This window comes from Eleutherodactylus coqui, unplaced genomic scaffold (assembly GCF_035609145.1).
Source record: "Eleutherodactylus coqui strain aEleCoq1 unplaced genomic scaffold, aEleCoq1.hap1 HAP1_SCAFFOLD_73, whole genome shotgun sequence".
Classification (NCBI taxonomy): domain Eukaryota; kingdom Metazoa; phylum Chordata; class Amphibia; order Anura; family Eleutherodactylidae; genus Eleutherodactylus; species Eleutherodactylus coqui.
Window position 1 is genome coordinate 471364 of NW_027102266.1, and position 25503 is coordinate 496866.

Sequence of the window (25503 nt, forward strand, 5' to 3'; positions counted from 1 at the left end):
GGATAACCATTTTAAGATCTACTGTTTTCCTTATGATTGTGCAAAGAAATCTAACAGGTGGCATTGCTACCTTTCAAGGTAAGTGCATGACTACTATAAAGTCTGGTGTTTATCAGTAGCATTAGGTTATAAGGCAGGGGTGTAGAATCTGTGGCCCAGGATGGCTATTAATGTGGCACGCAAAGGGGAGGCTGCATCTGGAGGAGGCGAGGCCGCAGGTGGTACCTGGCAGTGGCATTGCGGTACCTGGCATTTGCTGTGACTGAATCACTCCAGGTCCAGTGTGATTCTCCTTGTCCTTCCAAGTCCTGACTGCTGCCAATCCAGTAATAAGGTGAGGACGAGAGACGTGGTCTCATAGTGGACGGCCAACGCTGTGTTCCCTGTTGTCAGAAATGGGCCCATGGCTGTAAACTGCATGCGAGTCTGCACAGGCTTCTGTGTCTAGGCTTGCATGCATGGCCTTGCAGCAGCGGGGGTTATTTGGAGGATGATTGGGGTTGTGTGGAGGTTGATGGAAGCTGTATGGAGTACTGTGGAGGACTATGGGAGTTATGTGGAGGATGATGGGGGTTGTTAGGATGACTGAAGATTAGGATTATTATGGGAGGATTTTTTTACTTATCTGTGATGGCAGATATCATGAAAATTATGCACAGATCTGTTTTGTTTATCAGATTTTGTTAGTGATTGTGTATTTACTGTTCGCCCGAAGACAACTCCTCTTCTCTGCCCCAGAGATGCCAAAAGGTTTGACAATCCTGTTAATAAGTTTTGTTATGTGGTAATGTAATATTGCAGGCTGGCGAGACCCTGCTGTAAGTGAAAAGGAAGTTGAATTTGTTGCCCGGTGGGGTATATAAGGAAGATGTACATCACAGCATGGGGAGTTTCTTTCGGTGAAGCTTTTAGCGAAGTACAAAGTAATGTACATGGAGGACAAGACACACTGCTGCCTGTGGTTGACCGGCGTGAAGTCCAGCAGACCTCTTTACATGTAGCTGAGAAGAGTCCAGGACTTAAGAGACTTGGCGTTGCCCGGCGAGGTATATCAGTGGGGCGGACGTCACAGCATGGGGTACTGAGTTTCTAGGAGTGAAGCTTTTCGCAAAGTATGCAGTAGTGTAAATAGAGAAGACGCACTGCTGTTTGCAGTAGTCCGGCGTGAAGTCCAGCAGACCTGACCTCTTTATGTGTCGCTTCGCAGAGTCATGGCTTAGCCTGGTTGCACACGAGCGGGTCAGATTCTGCTGCGGGCACCCTGTTCCCAGCTGGCATTTAACCCTTTTCAATCCAATTTGTATCCTGGTTTTCCTAGGTTGCTTACTCTTTTTCTGCCGTTATATAAACGGCGCTATCTGCTGGCTAAAGCTAGTACTGAATTAGTTGACATGTTGGATAGGCTCCGACAGCAGAAAGGGCTGGCAATATACAGTAAGACAACCCCGACTGACGTCTTTCAACATCGGAGCTGTATAGCCTTAAATCATAATGTCTTCAGATGTCAGACAGTGGATTGGAAAGGGTTAAAGGTACCCATCATTCCTTCTTCTCTTCTGTACTGCAGATTCTGCTGTGGGCAACCTTTACCCATCTGGCATCCACGCATACGTCTCATTTCTTCTTCTCTTCTGTACCTCGGATTCCGCTGCGGGCACCTTGTTCCCAGCTGGCATCTGCGGGTACCCATCATTCCTTCTTTTCTTCTGTACTGTGGATTTTGCTGCGGGCACCCTGTTCCTGGCTGGCACCCACACGCAAGTCTCTTTTTTTTCTTGTCTTCTGTACAGCAGATTCCGCTGCGAGCATCCTGTTCCCGGCCAGTATTCACGGGTATCTCTCATTTCTTCTCTTCTGTAGTGCGAATTCCGCTGCCGAGACCCTGTTCCCAGCTGGCATCCACACGTACCTCATTTTTTCTCTTCTGCAGTTCGGATTCCTCTGTGGGCACACTGTTCCCAGCTGGCATCCACGCGTACCTCATTTCTTCTCTTCTGTACTGCGGATTCCACTGCGGGCACCCTGTTCCCGGCCAGCGTTCACACGTACCTCTCATTTCTTCTTCTCTTCTGTACAGCGGATGGCCCGCATGGCTCGCCGTCTTCAATGGAAGCCGTTCGCGCAGAATCTGTTTAAAAATAGAGAATGTTGCAAATTTTCCACCGCAAGCGGAAACAAATCACGATTGATTTCCGCTCGGGTGCAGAAAAAGCGCTTTTCCATAACATGCTATGGAAGTTATTTGCTGCAGATGCCTGCTCCGGATTCCGCGATTCAAATACGGTTGTGCAGCCGGCCTTATTAAGTGTACCAGGTGATTGTATCTTCATCCTACCGAGGTAGATGAAAGCGTTTCCCTGGCTGTCAGCCTGACCGAAACGTGATTACCTGCCTGCAGCAATTAAAGTTTGCTCAGTGAGCCCCTGCCATCTGCAGGTATGTTTTATCCACCTCTGGAATATTCCTACTTCTGGACCCGGTTCCATCCACCACCCAGTCTACATGGTCAGACCCCCATTACACTCCAATAGGGCCTGTGCATAGGATGGGCGTACCCATGAGTTACATACAGACACTTTCAGCCGTGTGCCTTATGTAAAGGTGTCAGTCCTACCTTGTCCACCACAGTCTAGGATTCTTTTTGCACTATGGAATTTATGCCCGCCTGATACTTCAGTGCGCGACTCGGTATGTCTCTAATGCTTGAAGAAAAGGAAATGCACATTACCTAGAAGGAAAAAAACCTACCTGCCTGAAGGCCTAAAGCAATGTGTGAAGGTTGCCCAGACAACAGATGGAAGGTCCAGATTAAACAGGTATTACCACATTAGAAACAAAGGTCACCCAAACCTTCAGGTTATCATTAGGTATATTATATGGAAAAAGCAGCCGGACTCTCCATAAATAGAAAGCTATATCGCTCTAAATAAAACTAAAAGTCGAATGGATTAAAGCAAGGTGATTGGGTAAAAAGGCTAAACATGGACTTTTTAATAGACATGAAACCGTAGCCATGAAATATACAGAAAATACTCCAACACACAGATTAGCCAGAAGAGAAATACAGCTGCAGAATCCAACTAGTCTGCCCCGTTTTCCCCATCAGTCCTGTGATTTGGTTTCTGTCCTTTTTGATGGGTTTGTCATTGATGTTTTTACACCCTTGGTAAAGTGCTTATCACATGGGGAGGAAGCTGTTTTTTTCAGTGTAAAACAATTTTCTCTGATCTTCTAAAGTTACCTTGTGCCCCCCCTTATTTTTGGTTTACCAGCTGTAGAAAGAGAACCAACTATCATTCAATCCCTTCAAGGGTTTGGTTGGAGCCTTCCCGTATGTCCTACGGGACATCATAAAATGGGGACCTTCCACTTGTGACAGCCCTCACTAATGGGCCAAAGCAGAGCGGTACGAACTACGCCGGTCGTAATACTACAGAAGGACCTATATGGCTGGCCACAACTTCCCCTAGAGCTAACTGTGGATCACTGGGGGTTTCAGAAGGCAAACCGGATCACTGCGCCATTTTCATTTTAAAGGATGTTGTCACGGCAACACAACCTGTTTAATGTAATTAAAGGTTTCAGTCCTGTCCCCTCTGTCTACAGTATATTTAGTTCCTCAAACTAAGGGCTTATTCACACAAGCACATTTGCGCAGTGTATGCAACACGCAGTGAATAGAACCCATTGATTTTAATGGGTTCGCTCACAACTGTATTTTGCGTGCGCATTTCATTTTCCCCCTAAAAAAATATACAGCATGTTCTATTTTCATGTGTATTATTCAATGTGCGCATTGGTTTCAATGTGTTTTTCTCTCAGCGATGCTGCGAGATTGAGAAATCTTTGGACAATTCCTCACATGGAATCACCAATTAGTTTCTATGAGATCGTTAAAAAAATGGTCTTACACTCACATGCCATGTGGTGTGAATGAGAATGCAATGTGATCTGTTGGGTTTTTGGACTTTTGCTAGTGACGATTGGGTTAGAAGAGGAAGAGTTCCTATTTTTGTTGAGTACGAGTACTTTCTCTCCCTTCAGCCAATTGTTTCTAATGTTTTTGTTATCAGTGTCCATCCATCCTTGTGTTAGCATTCAACACTGGCTCGGACTACAATATTTTAATGAGATTTAGGGTGCCTGTCCACGGGCGTGATTTGCCGGTGAATCACGTCCTCTGAAGCTTTCCATAGCCACTGCTATGGAAAGCGCCGGCCCCCTGTCCACGAGCGGAGAATCATTGCGATTCTCTGCTCGCGGCGGGCAATTCGTAGCATGCTGTGAATTGGCTCGATTCTCCGCAGTCAGCCTATCTATCAGATAGGGCTGACCGGCGGAGATTCGGCAGCAGCCCCTGCTCTCGGGCGGCGGCTCCCGCGGCAGGGCTTCGCCACAGGATACCGCAACACCGTGGACAATTTAGATTTGTATATATGAATAGTTTTTTTCTCAGTGATAGAAAAAAAAAAACAGCGTGCCAATGCATTATTGCTGCCACATGGATATGCAGATACCGGCTGGTGATCGGCCCATACAGCTTTATTTATACTACACTATTTGGAAGAACATGGACAATTGTACAGAACAAACACTTTTTCCTCGTGTCACCCCAATTTTCTTATAGATTGTAAGTCTTGAGAGCAGCGCCCTCAGTCATTATTCAATTTTGATTTAGTTTTACAGCTTGTGAAGTGCTGCAGTAGAAGTTGGCGCTATATAAATTATTATTAATAAAAAAACATGGAAATTGCTTTGTGAAAGTAGAAAATAGCTGAACTGAAGCAACCAATGCCAGGCGGCTTCTGCCAAGCAAAATAAAAGTCATGGGATGTACTAAACAGGCCTAGTAATGAGAGCATAGTTTTACCTTTCTTTGTCTTAGTAATACATTATCCGCAATACTTTGCGTAGGTAATAGAGATGAGCGAGCACCAAAATGCTCGGGTGCTCGTTACTCGGGACGAACGTTTCGCGATGCTCGAGGGTTCGTTTCGAGTAACGAACCCCATTGAAGTCAATGGGCGACCCGAGCATTTTTGTATATCGCCGATGCTCGCTAAGGTTTTCATTCATCCAGAAATGTGTTACAATAAAAATATATACCGGCGTATAAGGCGACGGGGCGTATAAGACGACCCCCCAACTGTCACCTTATACGCCGGGAATACAGCGGAGCAAAGAATAAAAATCATTACTCACTTCACCGATGCTTCTGCGGTGCTGCTGCAGGCTGTCGCTCCCTCCTGGTCCCCGGCAGAGCATTGCTTTCTGGACGCAGTGGTTGAAATCCCCGCCTCCAGAAACACACGTGCCTTCAGCCAATCACAGCCATTCAATGACATCATTGTCATTGGCTGAGATTGGCTGAAGGCACGTGTGTTTCTGGAGGCGGGGATTTAAAGCCCTTCGTAGAGAAAGCAATGCTCTGCCGGGGACCAGGAGGGAGCGACAGCCTGCAGGAGCACCGCAGAAGCACCGGTGAAGTGAGTAATGATTTTTATTCTTTGCTCTGCTGTATTCCCGGCGTATAAGGTGACAGTTGGGGGGTCGTCTTATACGCCCCGTCGCCTTATACGCCGGTATATATTTTTATTGTAACACATTTCTGGATGAATTGCAGGGAAGGGCTTATATATTTAAGCCCTTCCCGACAATTCATCCCGCGATCGCCGGCAGCCCATTGCTTTCAGTGGAACCTGCTGTATTGCCGGCTCCATTGAATTCAATGGGCAAACATCGTTCTTCTCTGCCACAGCTGTTACAGCTGTGGCAGAGAAGAATGATTTGTCTTCTATATGTTCTCAATGGGGTCGGCGCTGCTGCCGCCGGCCCCATTAAGCGCATATAGAGAAGAGAACAGGAATCGCAGATCGCACATAGGTGCGATCTGCGATTTCTATGGCCTAAGAAGGACCGTTGGGGTTCTTGAAGCCTAAAATAACTCCTAACGGTCTCCCTATAGCAGCAGCACTTTCCCTGATTTATGTCAGAAGGCATCTGTGGCGAGCCGCGGGAGGGCAGATTTTAATACTCGGGTGACACCTAATCTCGCCAGCCACTCACTGCAGGGGGGTGGTATAGGGCTTGAACGTTGCAGGGGGAAGTTGTAATGCCTTCCCTGTCTTTCTATTGGCCAGAAAAGCGCGCAACTTTCTCAGGGAAGAAAATGAAAGTAACCCGAACACCGCGTGGTACTCGTTACGAGTAACGAGCATCTTGAACACCCTAATACTCGAACGAGTATCAAGCTCGGACGAGTATGCTCGCTCATCTCTAGTAGGTAACTAATTAATGGCTATATTCTTCTTGCCATATAAATTATAGTAAAAAGACTCTTATTGTAATTGCCTCACAGAATAACATTTTTGCCTTCTTCTCTGACATTACAAACACTCCATGATAATTGGTCATACTAGATTGACTTTTTATATCTTTACATTAGTGATGATGCAACTGTATAAAACAGAATATGTACCGTGTTTCCCCCAAAATAAGACACTGTCTTATATAATTTTTGCCCCAAAAGACACACTATTTCCAGGGGGTGTCTTATAATACTCACCTAGTAGATTGTGTTCGGGTCCCTCACGCTGGTCTCTGGCCCTGCTGCAGGTCTCCGTGGACTCCTGGACACTGATAGAGCATTACTTCCTGGTAGCGGAGCTTAAATACCCCGCCTCTAGCAAGCAATTGCTCTAATTGGTTCATCGAGCACCACGTCGGCCAATCAGAGCTGGCACTTGATTATAGCCAATCACAGCCATTCATTGAATGACATCATTGAATGGCTGTGATTGGTTAATCGAACGCCGGCTCTGATTGCTTGATGCGGTGCTCAATGAACCAATCAGAGCAATCACTGGCTGGAGGCGGAGTATTCAAGCCCTGCTACCAGGAAGAAATGCTCTGGCGGCGTTCAGGACTACACGAAAGCCTGCAACAGCGCTGCAGCCCAGCAAGAGGGACCCAAATGCCGTCTACTAGGTGAATATTGCTTTTTTTCCCCCCATGTATTGTAGCTAGGATTAATTTTCGAGGGAGGGATTATACTTCAAACAACCCCCTTGCCTCCCAAAAATTAAATCTGGGTAGGGTTTATTATTGGGGTAGGTCTTCTTTTCAGGGAAACGCGGTAGGTATTACTGATGACCCTGATGTATACTTAGACCCACTCATCCCTGCTAAAATAACAAAGGCAATGTTGTTCTTAGGCCTCGTTCACACGAGCGTGGTTTTAGTGCAGATAAGGCACGTAAAAAAATTGCGACTAACTGCTCAAAAAATAGCGTGAACGGGCGATTTCCAGCTATCAAGTCTCCAGCTTAATTAGCAGTGAAATTGCCCATTCACACGATTGGAGCTGCGTGTTGCGTGTTATCCAGCTACCACAGGAGTCTATGGAAACTCCCATACATCACGCACCAAAGATAGGTCAAGTCCTATCTTTTCACGCACTACAGACCTTAGATGCGTGTATTGCGACGGTGCATCTCCTATTTTTAAAGGTTTGTTGCGTGTCTAGATTTCCTTCAGCTAAACGCTTCTATAGGAAACCATTGATTCTATTACATGAGGTTTTTTTTCCACGCGCCTAGTCTGCACTAAAACCACGCTCGTGTGAACAAGTCATAACCAAAAGCGATTTTATCGTGCATCGCATTGCACCGCGATGAGATCCCGGGAAACAAATCGCGGCACGTCCTATCTTTGGGCGTGCCCTCTCATCACATGGGGCCGGCGGCAGCAACACACCACGTACTAGGTGCACGCAGGGCGATGTGTGGTCTCCCCATTAAGAACAATGGTAGACACTCCGCAATCCATCGCCGCGGTCTTGATATAAAAACGCTTCAAATCTGCGAAAAAGTCGCATGTTGGCGAGTACGATATTGGACCATGATTCACAGCCCAATATCGCACTCGCCCGTGTGAAGTTAGCCTAACACAGCTTTTTTTTCTGCAGGTCGATACAATTACCACAATATCAAAATTATAATTTTTTTAGGGTTTTTCACAATGAAAACCTTTTCCCCATGGATGGAGCTTTAAGGACGTAACGATTTTTGGCTGATTTTCACCTCCATTCTTCAAAAGCCGTAGCTTTTTATTTTTTCGGCGACGCGGCCGTATAAGGGCTTGTTCTTCGCGTGGCGCACTTTAGTTTTTATTAGTGCCATTTTTTTCGGTACATAGACTATATTGTAAGGCTTAAGGGACAGTTAGGAGGGAAAGCCTCATGGGATCTGGGAGCTTTATGTACATGATGGATGGATGATATGTCACCCTCCATGGAGGAGGTTTTCTGGTTAACCAAGATATGTTACAAAGGTCATTACTGGGTCAGATGAGATGGAAGAGAGTGAGTTCTGCCCAGTGATGGACTGGTTGGCAGCGGCAGATGATTGGCTGAAGAAAAATGGCGGGAAATGGCTGTGGTTGTCAGGCAGAATCAGGTGGCCTGACCGTGGCTGGTGATTGGCCCAGAGGAACAAACAGAGGAGCAGCAGTGAGATATGGAGGTGCAGAGATGTGGGGCCATGATCTGGAAAGGAAGCAGCACCCAAGTAACAGTTCCCTGTTTGGATGGGGAGGAATAGTTTCACAGATGTCTGGAATTCCCTGCGCTTCAGCTTAGGACTTGTCAGCAGCGCCGGCCAGGAGGAGCAGAACAGGCAGAGGACATTGTGTGAACGCTTGTATCTGAGGAGGACTTGTCAGTAGAATACCACCAGCGAAACGAATGTGGAAGGAGAGAGACATCTTTTACCTTCATCCGATCGGAGGCAACTGAGACATAGCAGCAGGAACAGTGCCCACTAGATGCCAACACCAGCGGGAACAGTGCCCACCAGATGCCAACACCAGCGGGAACAGTGCCCACCAGATGCCAACACCAGCGGGAACAGTGCCCGCCAGATGCCAACACCAGCGGGAACAGTGCCCACCAGATGCCAACACCAGCGGGAACAGTGCCCGCCAGATGACAACACCAGCGGGAACAGTGCCCGCCAGATGACAAACCAAGTCCTGTGCTGCTGCAGGCACAGCGTACAGGTGAAGCTCTACAAGTTGGTGAGATCTCTGGTACCCAGGTGGTATACCTGGTACGTGTGCATATAAGGACTTGTTTAACCAGTTGGGGGCGATCCGCTCGCCGCTTTTTGTGTTTGTTTTTTTGTGGGCCAGAACCAGGAGTGGCACGGGGTCCGTCCCCTCTGAGGTAGCCACGGCACGAGGGTCCGTCCCCTCTGAGGTAACCACGGCACGAGGGTCCGTCCTCTCTGAGGTAACCACGGCACGAGGGTCCGTCCTCTCTGAGGTAACCACGGCACGAGGGTCCGTCCCCTCTGAGGTAGCCACGGCACGAGGGTCCATCCCCTCTGAGGTAGCCACGGCACGAGGGTCCGTCCTCTCTGAGGTAACCACGGCACGAGGGTCCGTCCCCTCTGAGGTAGCCACGGCACGAGGGTCCATCCCCTCTGAGGTAACCACGGCACGGTGGTCCGTCCCCTCTGAGGTAACCACGGCACGGTGGTCCGTCCCCTCTGAGGTAACCACGGCACGGGGGTCCGTCCCCTCTGAGGTAACCACGGCACGAGGGTCCGTCCCCTCTGAGGTAGCCACGGCACGAGGGTCCGTCCCCTCTTAGGTAGCCACGGCACGAGGGTCCGTCCCCTCTGAGGTAGCCACGGCACTGGGGTCCGTCCCCTCTGAGGTAACCACGGCACTGGGGTCCGTCCCCTCTGAGGTAACCACGGCACGGGGGTCCGTCCCCTCTGAGGTAACCACGGCACGGGGGTCCGTCCCCTCTGAGGTAACCACGGCACGGGGGTCCGTCCCCTCTGAGGTAACCACGGCACGGGGGTCCGTCCCCTCTGAGGTAACCACGGCACGGGGGTCCGTCCCCTCTGAGGTAACCACGGCACGGGGGTCCGTCCCCTCTGAGGTAACCACGGCACGGGGGTCCGTCCCCTCTGAGGTTACCACAGCACGGGGGTCCGTTCCCTCTGAGGTAACCACGGCACGGGGGTCTGTCACCCTCTGAGGTAACCACGGCACGGGGGTCCCTCACCTCTGAGGTAACCACGGCACGGGGGTCCCTCACCTCTGAGGTAACCACGGCACGGGGGTCCCTCACCTCTGTGGTAACCACGGCACGGGGTCTGTCACCCTCTGAGGTAACCACGGCACGGGGTCTGTCACCCTCTGAGGTAACCACGGCACGGGGTCTGTCACCCTCTGAGGTAACCACGGCACGGGGTCTGTCACCTCTAAAGTAACCACGGCACGGGGTCTGTCACCTCTGAGGTAACCACGGCACGGGGTCTGTGGTTGAGGCGGCTGCTGCTGTTAATCAGATCGGTTTTATAATTACTTGTTATTTTATAACTGTTACTTTCATATAAAGAATCAGAATAGAATGATGATAACCAGAGGAGACAAACCTTTTTTATAAATCGGGGCACCGCAGTATCTGGGATGCGAGAAGGGGGGTGGGTTTTACATTTAATGGGAATCAAAGTAAAGGGAGCGGTGTGGGTACCGACATGAGGGCTCATATGGTGCCGCTCTCATCCACAGATTGTTGTTTTAGTCAGAAATCAGTACAAATTCCTTGCATCCAGGAAATAGAGAATGTCCTGCAAAAAGGCAAGACTCCAATCAGGCTCTCATGTTGGAAGTAGGCCCGGCTCATTTAAGAAGGCTCTCAGTACATCTTAGGCAGGGGTCACGCGGGACGTATTCCCAGCGGAAACCTCGTGGATTGGCCGCAGCGAAAAACTGCAAGATTTCCGCTGGGAAAGTGCTGCTTCAAGACCCGCGGCACTTAGCCGCATGCTTTTCCGTTATAGAGGAGAGCGCAGCTGCAACAGAAAAAAATATTGACATGCTGCGCCCGGGAAATCTGCGCCGCAGCGCCAGCTTCTGCCGGCTTTGCCGCAACTGATTGGCTCTCCCGTGTGGACAAGATTTTTGACAAATCTCGTCCACATGGCTGGCTAACACCAGGATTAGCGGCCGCAGGCGGACTTGCCACAGAAAAATTCTGGACAAAATTTCCGCGCCAAATCAGTCCTTTGTGAACCTAGCCTTATATGTGCATGAGTGCAAGGGACTCGGCTGTGAAGGGGTTTGATGAGTTAATTTATTTCCTATCCTGAGGTAGTTCCGTTGATCAGGACATAGATGAGGGCAGAGTTGCATGTCATTCCCGGGACGCAGCATGTCAATTTTTTGTCTTCCATTGTGACCCCGCTCCTCTATGGAAAAGCTGGTCGCAACAGAAAAGCGTGCGGCGAAGCTGCTCCAAAACCCGCGGCTTAGTGCAGCTGGTTTTGAAGCTATGCTTATCCAGCAGAAATGTCATGTTTTTTCAATACAGCAAAACCGAGAAATTTCTGCCGGGAATACGTCCCGTGTGACCCCAGCCTTACAGAGTGCGATAGCGCGGGATCTCACGCTATCCTCACGGTGTAACTGTACGCCCTGTGGAGCTAAGTACCATGTCGTGGCAAGGGGTTAATCACTTTTATTACATCTTTTTGGGGGGCGAAATAAACAAAAACATTTTTGACTCCATCTTTTTTTCGTTCCTTTACAAAAAAAAGGGAAAGCACACAAAATACTTGTTTTACATGGATTTAAATTGTTATTTTGCTTCTTTTCTAGGTAGGGTACTTTAACCTATGATTCAATGATTGCTCAGATTATAGGAAAAAAAAGATAACACGCTATGACGACCCATCGGCCCTCTGCAACCGGATGGTAGAGGGCCAATGACATTAAAGAGGGAGCTCACTTCTTTTGTTGGTAGCTTACATTGCGGCCTGTAAAGGGTTAACAGTAGTGATGAGCGAGCATACTCGCTAAGGTCAATTGCTCGAGCGAGCATTGCCCTAAGTGAGTACCTGCCCGCTCGAGACAAAAGGTTCGGGTGCCGGCGGCGGGCAGGGAGCTGCGGGGGAGAGCGGGGAGGAATGGAGGGAAGATCTCTCTCTCCCTCTCTTCCCCCCGCTTCCCCCTGCTGACTGCCGCTACTCACCGCTCCCCCGCGCTGGCACCCGAACCTTGTGTCTCGAGCGGGCAGGTACTTGCTAAGGGCAATGCTCACTCGAGCAATTGCCGTTAGCGAGTATGCTTGCTTATCTCTAGTTAACAGCTGAAATCAAAGTTCTCTGTAATTCCTATGATAGAGGTATTTCCGCTATCCGTTACTGCCCTGCAGTTGGCGCTGACTCAGTCCTGAGCTCTCGCCATCTCATTATGGTACACGTACGGCATTTCGTGCGAACCCCATCCCTACCGTGAAATACATATATATATATATATATATATATATCATGGGGTGGGAAGGGGTTAAATGAAACGGTTTGACATTTTCAACACTTCACATCCATGTTTACTATTGTAAAAGGGTGTTCTGGTTTCAGAAAATGAATGCTATTCTTTGCATAGTGAAAAGTTGTGCAACTTCACAATATACTTTCTGTATCAGATCTTCAGAGATTTTAAGAACTCAGCTTGCTGTCATTTTAATAAGAAACATTCCAGGTCATGTGATGAACGTCCGTACAGTTATGTGTCTTGTATCTGCCATACACTTGTGTGCCCACCACCACATAACCAGATTTTTACCCCCTAAAAAAGTTTCAATTGAGTGACAGCAAGCAGAGATCTTGACATATGTGAGAAACAGAAAAAAATATTGGAAAATTGCATAACTCTTTTGTTATACAGAAAATAACCTTTATTTTCTGAAGCCGGACTACCCCTTCAGTGTGACAGGGTTTAAGAAATCAAACGTTATCCTTGTGTTGTTACAGAGCCGCTTGGTGTGTAGAGACATAGGAAGCATGCTGGGCAATATAGTTGGCGAGGCAATGTATGGCACCCTTAGGCCCCTTTCACACTGGTGATAGCACTATTGGCGCTACAAAATCGCGTGTACATTTTTTTCTAGAGAGAAATCCCGCATTGAATTGCTGCCGCGTGCGATAAAATGACGCAACGTTTTATCGCAAAAGTCAATGGGACTTTCTAATGTTAAAATCGCATCGCAACACGATAAAACGCAGGCTCACTGGCTCACTGGTTTCAAAATGTGCTTTTTTATTAATGCCTCATGCGAAAATCGTGCGATTTTTGCGGTGTTATACGAGAACATCGGAGACTAATTAGGCTGCCCAGCCGGCTCAATACCATCACGGGTGTATCCCGCGCCAATGTGAACTGGAAAGGCAATGTGGAAAGTACATTAGAATGTGCACATTTTCGCACAACAGCCCACATCGTTTACGGATCGTATTTGTGCACGCATTAGCGCCGTGTATTTGTGGAACAAATTATGCTTCCCCCCCATCTGCAAAAATATTCACACTTATTGAAATGTCTAATTAGGCCGCCTTCACGCGACCGTATGCATTTTTACGTTCGCCCGTACGCACCGTATTATCGCAGATTTGCCACGATTGAGACTCGGACGTTATTTGCGTATTTCATGCCATTCACACAACAGTACCGGATAGGAGCGCGGTTACACTCGCGAGAGGATGTGGTAGCACTCTATTCAGAGCGCAATGACGTCAAGCTCTCGCAGGCGTGAACACGTTATGTGACGGAGCCCTCGGGGGCGCACACAAGTGTCTGTAAAAACGGAGCGTCTTTTATCAAGTGTTTTGCTCGCAGAGCTGCGTTTTTATGCATTTTGTTTTTGTGCGCGTTTGCCCGCGTTTTTACGACGCATTTTGTACAGTAACAATAGGATGTTGTCGCCACGTTTTTTACGCCCCCTATTCATTTCAAAGGGCGATTTAGTGGGCGAAATATGTGCCGAAACGCCGAAAATGGGACACGCTGCGTGTAAAATATGGTGCAAAAACGCTAATGTGAGGCCCCATGAAATATGTAGAGCTTCAGTGCAGAGTAGTACGCGGGCATGAAAAACGTGCGTAATACATGGTATAAAACCGCTTGTGAGGGAGCGGCCCTAACACTGCTTCTCCCCTGTTGTCAGACAATGGCCGCCGATCGCCATAATCAGTGGAATAGAAGGGTCTATATAACAAGATGGCGTCTGCCGGCCTTCTGTACTGTGAACTATTAAGAACTACAGAGCGATTCACTCGCTAGGAAACCCGAATGTTCCTCAGTAACTTCTCCATTTTTGTCTGGCTCCTCATGAGGAAGATGCTGATGCCTGAGGCGGCCCGCAGGCTGTTGCCCCCGGCAACCAATCACAGAGCAGCTTTCGCTTTCCCTCAGCTCTGGTTTAGGACAGTTTTTGTTTTAGCCCCCTTCATAAATCTCCCGCCATGTCTGTCAGACCATCAACTCTCAGCAACGTGCGCCATTCCCCTGACGTCGTGACACGACCGCTAGACAGGTGTGCGCCACAGACATGTACTCCGGTGAGCATCTCGTGGCAAACGGCTCCATTTAATCAGTGTCAGAATATATCTATGAAGGCTGCGAGACGCGCAAAACTTGTGTGAATATGAATTATGTATTATGTCCATACACACGAGCGATGCTGTGAGGGGGAAAAAACAAAACAAAAACGCAGCAGGTCGTATTTTTTTCCCGCGTTCCTCAGTCTGCCTCGCCCATTGATTTCAATGGGACCTTAAATACGTTGCATGGCTCTCGTGCGATGCGATGATTCCCATTGGAATCAACCAGAAACACTTCTGATCCGCTCTTATGTGTGAGACTCGCACCAGAGGATCGGAATTTCACAAAAGCAATATGAAGCGTTTTTGGCTGAAAGTCGCCTCGCAGCCGCGGAGTAAAAAGTTGATAAGCGTGATATCGGGCCAAAAATTGCGCCCGCCTGTGTGTAACTAGCCTCAGAGACGTGATATGGCGGGAGGCTGCCGCCATCACTGGTGTCACACTAGCAGATGGCCGGCTATATGCAGATTCACATACAAAAGGTCATGGATGCTGCAGGCGCCATTTTCTGCACTCTTCAGAGGGAATGAGGCAAAAGAGTACAAAGTTAGGGCTTAAACAGACAAGCGGATGCACAAATATGCTCACCGCAATGGAGGGTGTTGGTGCATGAACACGTTAGAAGTCTTGTTTACTGTTCAAACCCGTGTAATCGCGTGCGTTAAAAAAAAAAAAGAAAGCGGGCAAGGCCTATCTTTTCTCGCACGCGAGAAACACGGTCGTCAGAATTAAACCATTAAGATCAATAACTATGCTTCTTCATGTTGTGCGTGCGCAAAAAGCTCCACAACCGCGTTCATCTGTTTACGGGCTTATTTAGACGACCTTTAGTGCTGTTAGAAAAGAAAAAAAAACATGAAACGCGACCCCGCGAAGCGCTGGATTCCAAGGTGTTCGGTCTGACGAACAATTTTTTGACGCTTAAAATATTGCGCCTTGAAAAATAGGACATACGCGCCCGTTTTCAGTCGTGCATTTTATATGTCACGTGAAAAGACAGGTCTTCAGGGAGTTACTGGCGTACAACGCAGGGAAAAGAAGGAGGCTCACCCCAACTAGGCGTTCATCGACCTTCTGAGGATTCTACAGCGATCGCTGGTTTCATCGCTTCTGCGTGCTTTTTTTACATTCAAACGGCAGCGAATACAGATCAGGACTTGATTCATTCATCTGGGGCGACCGTTAAACACATACGGTCGTGTGAAGGTGGTCTTAGGGCTTCTTTACACTGGCAATTGCGGCAAAATCGCGTCTTTTTTCCCACAATTTGAGCGTCAGTGCTGCTTTCTCTCACAAAAAGATCAATGTCGCTTAAGATTTTCTCGTGTGATTTTTTTTTTTTTTTTTCTTCACGCAATTTTGTGGTAATTTTTGCGTAAAAGTCAATAAGACTTTGTAATGTTAAAAATGCATTGCACGGTCGTGCTTTGCGATGCGGTAAAAGGGAGCCAGTATAGGGAAAAAACGCAAAACGCAGAAGGATAGGGCATCCCGTGATTTTTTTTTTTCACGCAACATCGCATGAGTAAAAACATTGCAGATGTGAAGGAAAGCATTAAAAATCATAATTCTGCATTTTTACTAGCTCCTGCATGGCGCAAAAATTGCATGATTTTATCACGTGTGGGTTTTGCAGGAAGGGAATCTGCCTGTATATGATCTGATTTATAAGTCCGGCGCACACGACCGTAAACGTAAAACGCTGCACGTTGCCGCTGTGGAGCCGGCCTATCGCTGCGTATGGCAGCGGTTTTGCACTGCGCATGACGATGTATCTCGCTCACACTGTCGTGCGCAGACTTCCTGGTTTTGTTTAATTTTCAAGCTCTGTCGCTTTGCAATGGCGCGTATAAACGCCGCACATGCGCAGTGTAATTGTGTATTTATAGCGTAAATTATGCGCCCATAGAGAACAATGGGCTTCATGACACAGTAAAGGCTACGGCCTCTTTCACATGCGGACCTACGCGTGCAAAAATCACCGCAGAAAAATCACGCGACTATTAGGAGGAATGGTTTCCTACGGGATCGTTCAGATGTTTTTTGCGCATGTAACATTTCTTTATCTGAACGTTCGCATAGAAAACCGTCGGTTCCAATAGCTGCAGGTTTTTTTACGTGCGTGATTTTTGCACACGTAGGTCCTCGTGTGAATGAGCCCTTAACCGGGCCCTTTTGTTTTTTGCTCCCCCGTTCTAATAAATCATAACTTGTATTTCTCCGTCGCCGTCGCTGTCTGAGGGCTCGTTTTTTGCAGGCTGAAAAAAAATTGTAAGTGGAAAAAAAAATGAAATTCCGCCATCTTTTGGTGCGTCTTGTTTCTACGGTGTACACACTGCAACGGAAATGACATGATAGCTTTAATCTATGGGTCAGTACGAATACTATGTTACCAAATTTATGTAGTTTTTTTTCTTTTTTCGCCGTACTACTTTTATTTTTTCCAAGATATTTAATTTTTTTTAATTATCTTCTGCCGCCATTTTCTGACGGCCATAACTTCTTTATTTTTTCGTTGACGCAGCTGTGTGAGGGCTCTGTTTTTGCAGGATATCCTGTAGTTTTCCGTTGGTACCATTCTGGAGCACATGTGACTTTTTCATCCCTTTTTATTACATTTTTTTCTTAAAGACGGGGTGTCCAAAAAGCAAAATTCTGGTGTTTTTTTTTCTTTCCTGATGACGTTCACTGTGCGGGGTAAATAATGTGCTACTTTGATAGGTTGGTCATTTACGGAAGCACAGTTTTTTTTTTTCTATTTAATAATTAAAATAACCTTTTATTTTTTTATATAATTAGTAAGACTTTTTAAAACTTATTTTCACTTTTTTTTGTCCCAGAGTGAACATGAGCGTGTGATGCTCTGATCGCTCTTGCAATATGATGAAATGCCATAGCCTTACATCATACTGCGAATTGACAGGCAGTCTACCAAGCCACCCCACGAGAATGCCTGGATAAGCATTCTGCTTTGACAGTCCTGGGGCCTTTCAGAAGGCCCCTGGCTGCCATGACACCCGCACGGCTCCCTGTGATCTCCATAGGTTCATTCTCATAAGCGTGTTTCTCACCTCATCTTTCTGCATGACAGGGAAGGGTTGTGACCCAGCGGACGTCGCAGGGAGAAGATGACCGCCGGCCCTTATTAAGCTTTACATCGGCACTGTATGCCACGGAGAGGGGTGAACGCGCGTGTGAACTGGCATTGTGAGTGCAACCCGATTACTGTAAACCTTGTTTATGCACAAATACGCTCCACTGCGACAATCGTCTTGTCGCGTACATTCGTCTGCCGAAGCCCTAGGGCCTCTTTCACACGGCGATTTAGCACGCTGATTTCTGTGCAGAAAAGCGGTCACAGAAACCGCAATGATTTTTACGTGCATTTGCGCTCCTGATATTCCATTAGAGTCTAGGGGGGTAAGCAAATGCGCTCTCATATGCATAAAATTGCGCCGACGGCTCCTTCACACGAATGTACTTTAGTCCCCTTATAATCACAACCGTATAAAGGGAAAAAACAAAACCGCGGATCTCTATGGGATTTCAGTGGTTTTGTTTTCACCACCTCCTTTCCTGCCCGTGATTTGTACGCATGATTTGCCCGTGCTGCCGAGCGTAGTTTCGCCTGTGCCAGTCTGAATAAGCCTTAGGCCTTATTCACAGGACGCCTTTTACATCAGTATTTTGTGAGCCAAACCAGGAACGGCCCAAAATACGGAAGAAATGAAAATCTTCCCAATTAGACTTTCTCTCCACTTCTGGTTTTGGCTCACAAAATACTGATAAAAAATCCGCCCGTGTGAATAAGCCTTCAATTCTGTGTGCATGAAAAGAAAAATTGTGTCTCACTGGCTTGGCAAGTGATTTATATGCGATGCGTTTTTTCTGTCATATTGGAGCAATATATGATTTTTTTTCACTCGCGTGAAAGTAGCGTGCACAGTATATACAAAATAGCTGAAAAAGCGCAGCTTTAGGCCTCTTTCACACAAGCGTTGCATTTATACGCAAAAGCATCGCGTGGAAGAATTGCGGCAGCGCAGCATTACTGCAATCTAATCCCTTTTGTAATTAGCGCTGTCTCGTCCATTCACAGGGCTGCATCGCGTAAATGGACTCCGCTGCCGCGCTCGGCAGAATGGCTTCTATTAAGCCTTAATAGCTAAATAGAAACCAGCCGTCTTCTGCAACAAGCGGCGGTAAACTCCTTCCCCCTCTCTGCGATTTTCGGCAAAAGATAGGTCATGGCCCATATTTTGATGCTGTGCGGGAGGGGGAGGAGGGGAGGTAATAATCGCCCGTGTGAATGAATGCATTGCAGTCCAATGCTTCACATGGCGGCGATTTGTGGGCGACGTTTATCTGCGAGAAAACATTTGTATGAAAGCAGCTTTATGAGTGCGATATCAGTCCGATTTTCTAATAGCGATATTGCGCTTGCCCGCGTATGTGTATTCGCATCTGCAGATATTTTGCTGGCTTTTGTGCATTCAGAAAAATACCCACCGCTGCTCCCAGCTATTGAAATTAGTCTAACGAGTTCTGGATGCGTTCCTTTCCTGCGCAATTACGCAGCGTATCACGCACCTCCTGGCATATCACATGCATATTTGTGTATCCCCATTGACTTCTATGGGGACTTTTGGTGTGCAAAAATGCCGCAAAATAGAGTATGTTGCATATTTTTTTGCGTGAATTGTGAAAACGCGCATTTGTGAACAAACCCATTGAAATCTACAGGGTTCTATTCGCTGCGTAAATGCGCACGCAAACACAACCATGTGAAGCCAGGAGTTCCTGCACATGGACATTTACACGCGTGTGTTAGCATGCGCAAAATTTCTGAGCACAATACGCAGAGAATAAAACCCATTGATTTCAATGGATTGGTTTTCATTTCCTTTTTTTTTTTTTGCCCAAATGCGAAAAAACCGCTGCATGCTCTACTTTTGTGTGCATTTAAAGTCTATAGGGAGTGCGCAAATGTGCGTGCAATACGCTGTTGAATTCCACGAGAAAAATAACACACCTGGAACTCACTAGGGTAAATAACCATTTAAGTCGGGGAGGGCTCGTTTGCAGCACGCAAATGAATAGGCCCTGTGACACAGAAATGACAGTAAAATACACGTAAAAAAAAAATTGTTCACTGCGTGCAAAAACGCATACGCCCATGTAAAGCCCTTAGCACTCCTTCACACGCGCGTGACGCAATCATGCGAGTGTGTGACGCATTTTCACTCTAAAATGGAGCGCAATCACTTCGTCTTGTGAGCGTTCCTGCGCAGGTAAGTGTCCTTTTCTGCACTGGCGGCCCTGTTCACACCTGAGAGGGACACAACCAGCAGTGAAAATTGACCAGTGGTTGCAGTTCCCACGGCCGATTCTCAGCGCGCAAAAGCACTCGTGTGAAAGAGCCCTTACTGATCTCTAAGGGCTCATGTCCACGGGCAAAATAAGAATTAAAATCCGCAGCGGATTTTAACTCTTCTCCTGCCCGCGGATCCGCACCCCATAGGGATGCATTGACCACCCGCGGGGTAGATAAATACCCGCGGATCGTCAATAAAAGTGATTTTAAAAAAAATGGAGCATGAAAAAATCTGGACCATGCTCCATTTTCATGCGGGTCTTCTATTGAAGCCTATGGAAGCCGTCCGGATCCGCGGGAGACAAAATTCGGAATTTACTCACACGCTCCGTTTCTTCTCTTCGCGGCGGCGCCATCTTCTCTCCGTCGCGGCCGGATCTTTTTTCTTCGGGACGGCGCATGCGCGGGGCACGTCACCGACGTCATCATGCGCATCCGCCGAGCCGAAGAAAGAAGATCCGGCCGCGACGCAGAGAAGATGACACCGCGGCGAAGAGAAGAAACGGAGCGGATGGGAGGTGAGTTAATTCTCATTTATTCTTATTTTCAGCCCTCATGTCCGCGGGGCAGGAGGGACCCGCTGCAGATTCTACATGGAGAATCCGTAGCGGGCCTGATTTTCCCCGTGGACATGAGGCCTAAGGCTTTATTCACACGAACGAGAAACTTGTGCAATTTCTGTGTGATGCAATGCGTACAAAACACGCACGGATGTGAAGTCCATTCTTTTGAATGGGCTCATACACATGAGCGATGTTTTCCCGCATCGCGGCACGTCCTATCTTTGGGTGAGCTCTCGCATCGCATCTCCCATCTACCTCACTGAAAGGAATCCCTGCAGCTTGGGACGACCTTCATCGGCAAAGGAAGGGGGAAAGAGATTAACATCCCCGTAGGGACTCCCTTTATCCCCACAGGGATGTTAAACACCGTCCCCCCTCCCTTTGCCGGTTGGCTCGCATAGTCTCCCATAAAAGTCTATGTGGCGTCAAAATTAGAACATTTTCAATGTTTTCACTCATTCGATGTTGCAAGAAAAAAAAATAGCGGCGTGTTCTATCTTTCTGCGCTTTGTTTATCTCCCATGTTTCCCTATGGCGCCTCCTTTTTATCACATTGCAAAGCACCAACTTGTGATTTCCATGCGATGACTTTTTAACATTAGAAAGTCCAATTGACTCATAAATCGCGAACGGCAGCCATGTTTTTGGGAAAAAAAGCAGCGCTGATGCTCAAAAAAATTGCGGGGAAAAAAGTAGCGATTTTGCCACGATATCGCGATCGCCAGTGTGCAGGAGCCCTTAGGGAGCTTTCACATGAGGGGGGAAGCTAGTCGCACCACAAAACCATCATCAGACTTCTCGTGATTATTTTCAAACTCCTGCACTCGGATGCGGAGTTTGAAAACCCAACGAATGGGAAGAAATTCCCCTCGTTCAGGCGCACCGCAGCTCCGTACTGCCGAGTGTAGTTGTGCCCGCACTCATCTGGAACCGCCCTCACTCTGTATTTGGTCTTTCTTGTGGTTTTCTTTGCAGGTGTATAAAACTACAATTTTTCACACACACACAAAAAAAAAAAAAGCGCAAAAATCTCACACAGATTCACTGAATTTAATTGATTTGAATGAACAATTTCGATCAGTAATACAGACCATAACCGGACGTACTGCGTTTTTTTTTTTTCACGCATGTAAAATACACGTGTGAAAAACACAAGTCTGATTGCCCTAATACAAATCAATGGCGTTTATGCTATCCGTATAAGGGTGCCCACCCACTGGCGTTTTTTTTCACTGCGAAATTCGCAGGGTTTTTTTTTCTGCAGGGGGTCTATGGGACTTGTAAAAATCGCGATTTATCGCGATTGCGATTTTTAGCTTTGCATGTCCCATAGCCCAAAGACCCCTGCAGAAAAAAAAAAACGCTGCGAATTTCGCAGTAAAAAAACGCTAGTGGGTGGGCACCCTTAAGCGCGTAATCTGGAGCGCAAATACACCCGTGTGAATGAGGCCTGAGTCTAAGGGTGGCTTCACACGGGCGTATGCGTTTTTGCTAGCACAAGGCATTTGTGAGCGTGTTTGCATGCACAGAGCATCTTCACATGGGCACAAGACACACGCCCGCCCTGATTTAAATGCGCATTCTTTCACGGATCCCATTGTACATTTGTCCACCCCGCATAGACTTCTGCTCACGCAAAAAAGGATAATGTGTACGAACCCATGCGTCTCTGCATTTTGCACATGTACATTTTATCCACACGTGTTAATACGTCCGTGTGCCGGATCCCTAAGACACTACGCCTGCTGTGATTGACTAGTGCTGCCCACATGAGCGGCTCTGGCCAGTGAGATCTGCATGCACACAGTATGCATCAGGTAGTCGAAAAAGCGGTCCAGCCATCATTGTTTGGCCAGTACCAGAGGATGTGCTTTAAGGGGTTGTACCAAGATATAAAGAGATCTAAAGTTACTCAGAAGATGGGGAGTAACTCTATGATCAGTGGGGTGTAACCACTGGGGTTCCCACGAGTCCTGAGTATGGCGGTCCTGACTGTCCCCACAGAAATGGAGGACATGCATGCATTCCATTTATTTCAATGACAACACCGAAATTACCGAATACAAGGACAATGTCTGTCTATAGAGGGGGACTGGAGCATTATATCAGGAAAAATGAGCTTCGGCCATTAAACAGATATAATATGATCATGATCAGTGTGGAGTTTTGCACAAGACTGAAGTTTTATTATTGGGGTTATTTAGTTTAGCAAAAAAGACGGTTGGGGGGGGGGGTGGCGACCTAATAATTATGTATAAATATATCGGGGGACAATACCGAGATCGCTCCCATCATCTGTTTATACCCAGGACTGTGCCAACAGAGCGCCCTCTACGTCTAGAGGAAAGAAGGTTTCTACACCGACATAGAAGGGGGTTCTTTACTGTAAGAGCAGTGAGACTATGGAACTCTCTGCCTGAGCATGTAGTGATGGTGAACATGATAAGCGTACAAGAGAGGCCTGGACGCCTTTCTTGGGTGTTACAATATAATATGTTATAGTCACTGATTACTTCAGAAGGGTCGGTGACCCGGGGATTATTCTGATTGCCAGATTGGAGTTGGGAAGGAATATTTTTCCTAAAGTGAGTATAATTGGCTTCGGCCTCATTAGGTTTTTCTCCTTCCTCTGGATCAACATTGCAGGATAGCAGGCTGAACTAGATGGACACAAGTCATTTTTCAGCCTAACACTATATGCTACCAAGTTCCCAAAAGTTACACGTCTCAAGTTGTGACATCTTATAGTAAGCCTTATAATATAAGACTTACCCGGTCAAACAGTGCGAACAGCTCTCTTAGTAGATCCGACACCGGCAGCTTGAGATGATTGGCAAACTCTTCTATTCCAATCCTTCCTCCCTTTGACAAGTCGGCAATAGATGCGTACACTTCCAGCTGTTTCTCAAAATTGTTCCATTTTAGGCTGAAAACAAATTGCTGAAAGTAAGTAATACAGTAACAAATATAAGTAAGGTAAACGTATTGGGGCACAATCATTTGGCATAGTTTTGGCGCAGAGATTAGCGCTAGCGTGTGTGCTTGTCAAGAATCTGGCACTAGTTTTTGCTTAATGTTAAATATTCTTTAGGACTCACATAGGCGCAGCGATCTACAGCCGCAGTGAGGCTGAAAAAAAAACAAACCGCGTAATCATGCGATACTTCCGCTGTGCTCACAGCGGAAGTATCACGTGATGCATGGCTTCCATTGACTGCAATGGACGCCGGCTGCGCGTTTTTCCGCAATTAGAACATGCCACGATTTCTTTCATGCTGCGTGAACATTTAAAGGCAGTAAGCTATTGGGTTCATGAAACGTGGCAGAAATCCATCCGTGGGCATTAGCCCCAAGTAGGTAATTCCTGCCTTGACTCCTCTTTTAGGTCCATTGACTTACTTGCCAAAATATATATTCACCTCAATTCACAGCTCATCTAGGCTACAAAATCAGCGTGTATACCAGAACTATCCCTCCGACTATAAAAGTCAGCGTGTATACCAGAACTATCCCTCCGACTATAAAAGTCAGCGTGTATACCAGAACTATCCCCCGACTATAAAAGCTAACAACACACGGACGAGTGCGATATCGGGCCGTGAATCACTCGCTCACCGACATGCGATTTCCCCGCGGATGTGAGGCATTTTTATCTCAAAACCGCCTGGCATCACTTCGGGGAAGTAGCCATGCTGGAGGATAGCTAATAGCCATGGCAGAGGATCGCAGAGTTTCTCTCATTGTTTTCAATGGGAGACCTCGCATTGCATCGTGTGCGCCTAGCATGTGGTGCGATGCTGCCGCCGGCCCCATCGGGGCTGCTATGTAAGTTTATGCAGCAAGATAGAACATGCTGCAGTTGGTTACCTGCAGTGCATTGTGGTGCCATGCGGGAAAACATCCTTCATGTGTAGGACTCAATTCAAAAGAATGGGATTTATATTTGTGCGTCTCGCATGATTTTCTCGCCAGTGTGAAGGCGGTCTAAAGCAAAGAGCTTATTCAAAGATTTGGGAAGTTTTTGCCCATGACAAACCTATTGTTCTCTTATCTTAACACAACAAAACCCATTAGAATCAATTCCAAGTGTCAGTAAACCACCCTGATAATGCAACGTGATGACGGTGTGCCGCGCTAAGAGTCAAGCTTAAGACCAAGGCATCTGTACACTGAAAAGAAAAGTCAAGCGGCACAAAAAAAAACTTTTTCAGAAACCTGTGGCTTTGTTCAAACTTCCATGTTATTTTTTTGCATTAGACTTCCTACACAAGGACGAGTGAGACGTCGGGCCATGAAGCTGCCCGATACCGCGCTCATGAGGCATTGCTCAGGCATAAATACATTGGTGAAGTTCCGATCCTCTTGCACGAATTTCAGGTGCGATAGAGGATCGGAAGCGTTTTCCATTGATTTAAATGGCAACCTTGCATCGCACTCGCATGCACATTGCATGTAATGCAAGAGCAATGCGAGGCATTAAAGCTGTGACGATGCATTCTGAGGAGTGTGAGGAGTTAGAGCATGCCACGATTTTTTTCCCACACTGCAATTCATATTCGTGTGAGATTGGTGTGTCTCGCAGTGCACAGATGTCGTGCAATTTTGTTGGCCACACATATGGACTATTTATGGATGATTACTGGGGGCTGGGTGACTGATGACAGCATGAAGTATTGCTAGCGCATGAACAAAAAATATATATATAAGCCTTTCATTGCCCAAATACGTTGCGCAGGAGCATGCATATTTGCGCTTGCGCTCGCCTGCAGAAGCCTTTAACAAAAATCAATCAGCAACACACCTCCATGCATCAATAGGTGGCGACGATGATGAAAGTGTGTTTGGGTCGAATGGTAGTATTAAGGATTACTCCTCTCCCATACAATCTGCATTGGCCTGTGTAAAGACTATTTAAATGAGCGCAGATCTTGATGACCTGCGCTCATCATCTAGCTCAAATTGAGTCAAGTAATGAGAACTCAAATTCAACTTATATCCAAAAAAAATGGAACAACTGCTTCTCACTCTAACTGCCGGCTGATTTTTGTGAACTCCACAAGCCCAGCCTCCATGGGTAAAGTCAGGTCTCTAGCTGTTAGCATTAGTCTGCAG

General features: G+C 47.1%; 1 long non-coding RNA gene across 2 annotated transcripts in view; it reads left to right on the forward strand.

The window, feature by feature from the left end:
• The window catches only part of LOC136601608 (uncharacterized), a 39784-nt gene that overhangs the window by 10128 nt on the left and 4153 nt on the right, over window positions 1-25503 (forward strand). The gene's annotated exons all lie outside the window — the stretch shown is intronic.